This window comes from Myzus persicae, unplaced genomic scaffold (assembly GCF_001856785.1).
Source record: "Myzus persicae strain clone G006 unplaced genomic scaffold, MPER_G0061.0, whole genome shotgun sequence".
Classification (NCBI taxonomy): domain Eukaryota; kingdom Metazoa; phylum Arthropoda; class Insecta; order Hemiptera; family Aphididae; genus Myzus; species Myzus persicae.
In genome coordinates this window covers 281,671-288,099 of record NW_019102192.1, presented here as the reverse complement: position 1 = coordinate 288,099, position 6,429 = coordinate 281,671, and the positions used below count along the sequence as shown (strand labels likewise).

At 27.6% G+C, this 6,429-nt stretch overlaps 1 protein-coding gene across 5 annotated transcripts in view; it reads left to right on the top strand.

The window, feature by feature from the left end:
• Positions 1-240: 240 nt before the first annotated feature.
• The window catches only part of LOC111031502 (neurobeachin), a 228,408-nt gene continuing 222,219 nt past the window's right edge, over positions 241-6,429 (top strand). For 3 of the 5 annotated variants that reach the window (XM_022311477.1, XM_022311480.1, XM_022311479.1), the window contains exon 1: positions 242-776. The gene's annotated coding sequence lies outside the window, so the exon portion shown is untranslated. Of the gene's footprint in view, positions 777-6,429 lie in introns of all 5 variants that reach the window. The other 2 variants (XM_022311476.1, XM_022311478.1) reach the window with 1 other exon arrangement.

Sequence of the window (6,429 nt, the reverse complement as noted above, 5' to 3'; positions counted from 1 at the left end):
CATATTCGGGTAAACGATTGCGACTCGAAAACCGATGGTGGTGGTATAGAGATAGCCGGGCTCGTGGATGGTGGTGATCGCGCCGTGAGGTGGCTGTGGAACTAGGAAAAGAACTAGCTATCATTTAAAGATGGCAGCACTGTTAATGGTATTCTGGAGGACAATTTTACCCCTGTCCGCCAGGGAGGCTGGTCGCAGCCACCACCGCCGGAGCGTGCTTCTCTCTTTTTTACAACCGTCGGTAGTCGACGTTTAAACGCGCTACCGGATCGGTCTGGGTTGGTTGTCGCCGTCGTGAAAGTTACGTATTGTCTTCGTCGTCGTGATCGTGTTTTGTCGTGGTCGTCATTTGTTCGTTATACTTGGTGGTTTTTCGTCCGTTGCGTCTATTACACAGTGTATATACCGGTACAATATTTGTAACAACCTTTTTGGTTATTATTCCTATTCATTAATATACACCGATGTATATTTAGAATTACGTGTTTTTCTATTTTTATCCATAAACAATAATATTTACTCACGCATGATACACATATAATATGTATATGCCCGGGTTTTTTCACTATTATTATTTCCATCTTGCCGCTGCCACCTTCACTGCTGTCGTGTTTTCTTCTCTTTCTTGACTTCTCACTTAATAGCCTTTTATCTTGAGTACTTCGTATCTCTCCGTCTCAACCGTCGAATACACTACGCTTTTTCTCGTCGATCAGCAGTGTACTCAAGTATCGGAATTTATGCGTGCGAAGGAGTCCGACACGATGTTTACTTAGGTGCTTTTTTAACTTTATTATTTGAATGTTTCGAAATTGCTTTTTCTGTCGTTTTATTTACATGGAGAGCTGTATTTTTTTAGTTGAGGGATACTTAAGTACAAACAGTCGTCCGAATCATACTTTTCAAATAAACTTTAAATTTTCAAATACATTATAGCTGAAATAATAAAAATAAAAATATTATTAATTAGTATATAAATGTGAATGACATAAATAATATTATTACACGGCGTTTTGTATAGGCAATGTTGCTACATACGTACATTGCGAGTGTAATACTTCGCACGAAACAGTAAATGGTTTACTTGTCTCTGGTATTTTCGGTTCATATTTAACTGTGGAATGTCCTCAAATGTATAGTCATATAGAATTCCTTGAAGGAAGTTAATCGTGAGAATCCCACTAAATGATGGTCCTTGTTTTCGAATAGTTGTACTTTTAATGAAAGTCAATTTTTGTTCTTGAGAACTGAATAATTGTAGTATGCATCATGATCGGAAATTTTGTATGTTATATTCATTTGTATGTTACAACTCATTTTTTGAACTTAATAATTTAAACATATGTATTATAAAAAATTATTTTTATTCAACATCATTTTGAAACTATAATGTTATTGGTATAAAGTAAAATGCCCTGTATTTACTATTTGAAATTTTGAAAGTAGCTAGTATAATGTAAACAGTAAACACCTGTAATACCCCATCACTTAAGAATTATACATTCTTAACCACGTATATATTTTATGTCTAGTCTAATATTCAAACTATTTTTAGATCATAATTTATTTTGAACAAGTTTATTTTTTGTATTTAAAAAAAAAAGTGTTTCATTATATTATAAAAAAATAATAAAAAAGACTATTTTTAAGGTTTATTACATTGTTAATCTTTTAAACTTACAAATATATTCGTAAAAACTTTTCTCGAGTAATAAAATTCTAGTTCGTTCATTTTTATTAAAATAGTCACAAATAATTTTTTTATTCAAACTGCCTGTATAAACTATAATGGTTCATAACTATTGTGAGTCGCTTGTTTAACCAAAATAATTGTTTTTTGTTTAAAAAGTAGGTTTAATGAATCAATTATTTATTTGCTTTATTAGTTTGAACAAATGTCTTAGAAATTAGAATTAATAGTTTTATTATGATTATTTGAATTCCAATATAACAAATATTAAATGTTAAGTTTAATTAGATAGCACTTCAGATTATGAAATTGTTTGTGATAATTAGCGTGTTTTTAACATTACGGAAAAGGATATATTCGGATATATTCTATTGCGAATGGTCATATTATATTGTTTGCATGAATTGTTACTAAATGTTGTCATACACTTGATGGATAATTTCAATCGCTATCCTAGAGCAAAAGATTTCACGCATTGGAAAATGTTTGCATTTTGAGCGTGACTTTACATTTTTTGTTAAATTTTCCAAATAATTCTGAAGTTTACACCCCCAGTATGTTGTTGTGTTTAAACATTTAAATATACTCCTGACGAAATTCTGAATGTTCATCGCGAAAATGTATTATCGTTGATATTCAAGTGACATTTTATAAGTAAACCTCTTTAAATACCGACGCAACACTTGTGTTTTTAAGCTTGTTAATTATCTAAAACTATTATAACTTATAATATACATTAAATAACAAACATATTGGTATCTATCTATGTTTGTTTACGAAATAATTGAAGGATTTTGAACTATTGAATTTAAAGTCTTGTCAGAGGTCTACTATTCAGAAACTTTTATGCCGATATATTTTTTGTTATTTCTTGGAACCGTGACTATAGTTGATACCACTGTGTTGAAGATATAGAAACTTTTTATTTTTTTATTTTAAGTTTATATTTAGAATTCAAATAATAGATTTCCCTTAAATGATAATTGTATTATAGGTAATAGTTCATAATATTATTTGATTGAGCTGTATTAAAACAGCAACAATGTCAGATATTATATTTTTTGTGTTGGTTATTATGTACAATTAGAGGTACACAGGATAATTGTAGGTTAGGTTTCTTAAATAGTAAGTAAAAAATGTTTTTATCTTTGTTGTCTGTGCAGGGTATCTAATTCTATGCTTGGAATTAAAGATACTCCGAGATAAGTATTTCCTAGAGAAAGAAATAATTGTGTTATGTCATATAAGTTTAATTTACGATATCTTTCCAAGAGATGTTTGTCGATGAAAACATGAAGGGTTAAGTACTAACTATTATTTATATACTTATAATAAGTTAGGTACATAATTAGGTACATTTTCTATTTGTGCGAAAACATTATGTATTAAATACTTAAATTACTTTATTTTGAAAAATATTCCTATAATCTTCCCCATTATAATCGTAGATAATAAGTCGTATTAAATATTAATATTTTTCTTACAACATTGCTGGTATAAGTTTAGCCAATGTCCCTTAGATCAGAGATCTGACAGTTATTCTTTCGTCAGACTTATTATTTGAAGAATACATAATAGAGCTTAACACATATTTGGCTTCGTGAAACGTAACTTTCGGGAATTTTCTAACCCAATGTGTCTTGTTTTTCATCTACGTTCAGTATATACTAGAATAGGATTCTAATATTTGATCTTTGTACCGAGCTGACTCAAAAAATAGTACTGAAAGTATTAGATGGGGTTTTTACATTTGCGAGCATTTAAATCCTCCAAACTATTGACACTGATCTTAATAAAATTGCATATGAATTTAAAATTGATAGCCTTGCACACTGCTGTCCAGTAATTGACGTTTGTTGGATCCATCGTTTTATTAGGTAATAATACAATTCACAGAGATACTTTAGATCATTTTTTTTTAAAGTCATGTCCGTTCACTTGCATTCCAATAGTCTGTTATAATAAGATCCCTCCTTACGTCAAATTACAGTTACTAGCTTCTTTCGATCAACCATATGTTAATGGCCTATAATTATAATAATAATTATTATTTATCACTGTAAATAATGTTGGTTTCATTTACTATGCTTTTTCAATTAAAACAATACTATAATTAATTTACTAGGTAATTATGATTCATTTTAAGCCTTCATCATAAATATTGCTGTAATTTTATTTATTTTTTTATTTAACTTTGTTTCGTAAGTGATCAATATTATTAATTTATTATACTATATTATATACCATCTAGAGTGCAAATAAAGAAATAAATACACATTAATCTAATATATTTTTTGTGCTATAAACTTTAAAACTGTTAAAAGTCTCCATAAAGCCATTTTATTTATAAATATTAGTATTTACATTTATTATTTATTTAATTAAAAATGCTAAGACATCAAACAAATTTAAAGAATATACTTTTTTAATAAAATGATGTTATTTTTTGTTTTGTTGCCAGACAGCCAAAACACTTTTTGAGGTATTGGAACTCAGATTCAAAATGGTCTAAAAGTTTCATATAATGATTTTATTGATTGAACAGTGGAGACAGATGGGTTTGAGTGTAGACAGATAATTTAAGTTATTCGTATTTCCGAAATTCTCATTTAACTTTATGAGAAAATTTCAAAACTATAACAAACAATTGTAATTGTAAGTAAATATTCTATGTTAGGATTGATAACATTGAGAGAATAAAATTGTTTCAAAAAATACTTGATGTGCATTAGTAGATTGAAATCTGGGAGTATAATATTATTCGTAAGGTATTGTAAATAAACATAATATTGAAAACATTGACATTTTATTTTAAATTATTATGAATTCATTATTTACGTGTTTTTTAAATCATATTATTCCTACTATGATTCTATAAATCATATCTGTGTTCAGAATTATACATAATGCGTACAAGTTAAAATAAAAATAAAAATCAATCAATCAACCTATAATTTATAATTTATCTAAAATTGTTTTAGAATGGTGATAGTGATGGCTTTCAAATTGTGTGTAATAATATGTTTCAACCAGATCCGTTTCTGTATAGACTGTGAGATACAGTGAGGCAATTAAACATGTAATCAGTGTGTGTGTGTGTGTGTGCGTGCGCGTGTGTGCGTGTGTGTGCGTGTGTGTGTGTGTGTGTGTGTGTGGGTGGGTGTTGTAAGTACACCTTTATATTTAAAATACTAATAAATAATGGCTATTTCAAAAGGATAAAGTAAATATTCGTACAACACCGATTGTGCCTATTTATTACTATGTACTAATTTATCCAATTTATTTTTAGTTTGCATATTTTTTTCGTTAGTTTTGTTAAAAAATTGTTACAATTACGAGGCTATTAATTCAATTTTTTACAGTTCATTGATCATTTTTTGGCAAATTATGAAAAGTAAAAATAATTCACGTTTCGATGTAATTGTTCATCGTTATTGTTGTAATTGTGTGCATGTTACGGCAGACTGGCTAGTAGTAAGTTCCTTTAAATTTGTGTTCATCTCGTTCACTAAAACTTATTTTACCAATGTTGTTTAAACATGTAAACTTTTTTGTTTGCTGATTTGTAATCCTTGTATTTTATGCGTCAACGGTCGGTACAATATTATATATCTATCTAGGGATTATTATCATTTTACCCTGTTGGTCTATTCTAGAAGTAATATATAATAAGTCTATTTTCAAAATTGAATTGTTTCTTTAGTCTGCGTTTTATTTTATTTTGCTTTTTCAGCAAGTTAAATGTCATTTATCTTAGCAATAATTCTCTTTATAACAATATAGTTTCTTATAAATAAAAGTATAATGGAATTTATCTGTGAGTTAATATTTTTTCCAAGGATAAAACAATTTTTATATTACTATAATAATAGTTTTGTGGTATTCAAATTATTTCTTTATTTAAGTTTGCTTACTAGTTTAATATGCGTATTATACATATAAAAAAATGTGTACATTTTAATTGTAGTATTAAATTATTCTTATATCATAATTAAGGATAATTGAATTCATTATGCAAACTATATAGTTTTCAAATTATTGTTTTACTTTTTTTTTTTTATTAAGAAACTATACTCTTCTATATACTCTTCTATATTAAAACAATTGCTATACTAAAAAATACAATCAAATCCATCACTTGATTGTTAAAAAAAAAAATCATTTCCAATTACTGATTGACTCTTATTTAAGTACTTATATAAAATTATACGTGAATTCACAGTATCCCATTTACGAAAAGAAAAAAAATTGTTAACTTAGTTATTTTTTAAAAACTCATGATATTCTATAATATTTATGTATTTTATCGAATGATTTTCATTTTTTTGTCTAAGAATTATAATTTTAGACTCTGAGCAGAGCAATAAATATTTTGATTTTACAATGATGTGTGTTCTTGTGTGTCTGTCATCACCTTTTTGGGACAATAGAAATACTTCGATTTTCTTTAAAAGCATGCTTTTGGTAGGAAGTGAATATTGTTGGTAGTTCGAGGGGTCAAAAGTAAATTCCTAATAGATTTCAAAAGCCTCAAGACAGCAACCAAAAAAATTAAGAAAAAACTTAGATTTTTACGCAAAACCATTTTTTGAAAAAATCGATTTGGTTTTTATTTTAACTAAAAAAAACAATCGTATCTACTTGGAATTTTCACTGAATGTTTATTTTAGCAATCCTTACTCTTCATCATTTTTTTTGAAATATTGCTCTTCTTTTGGAAATATTTATAGATGTAA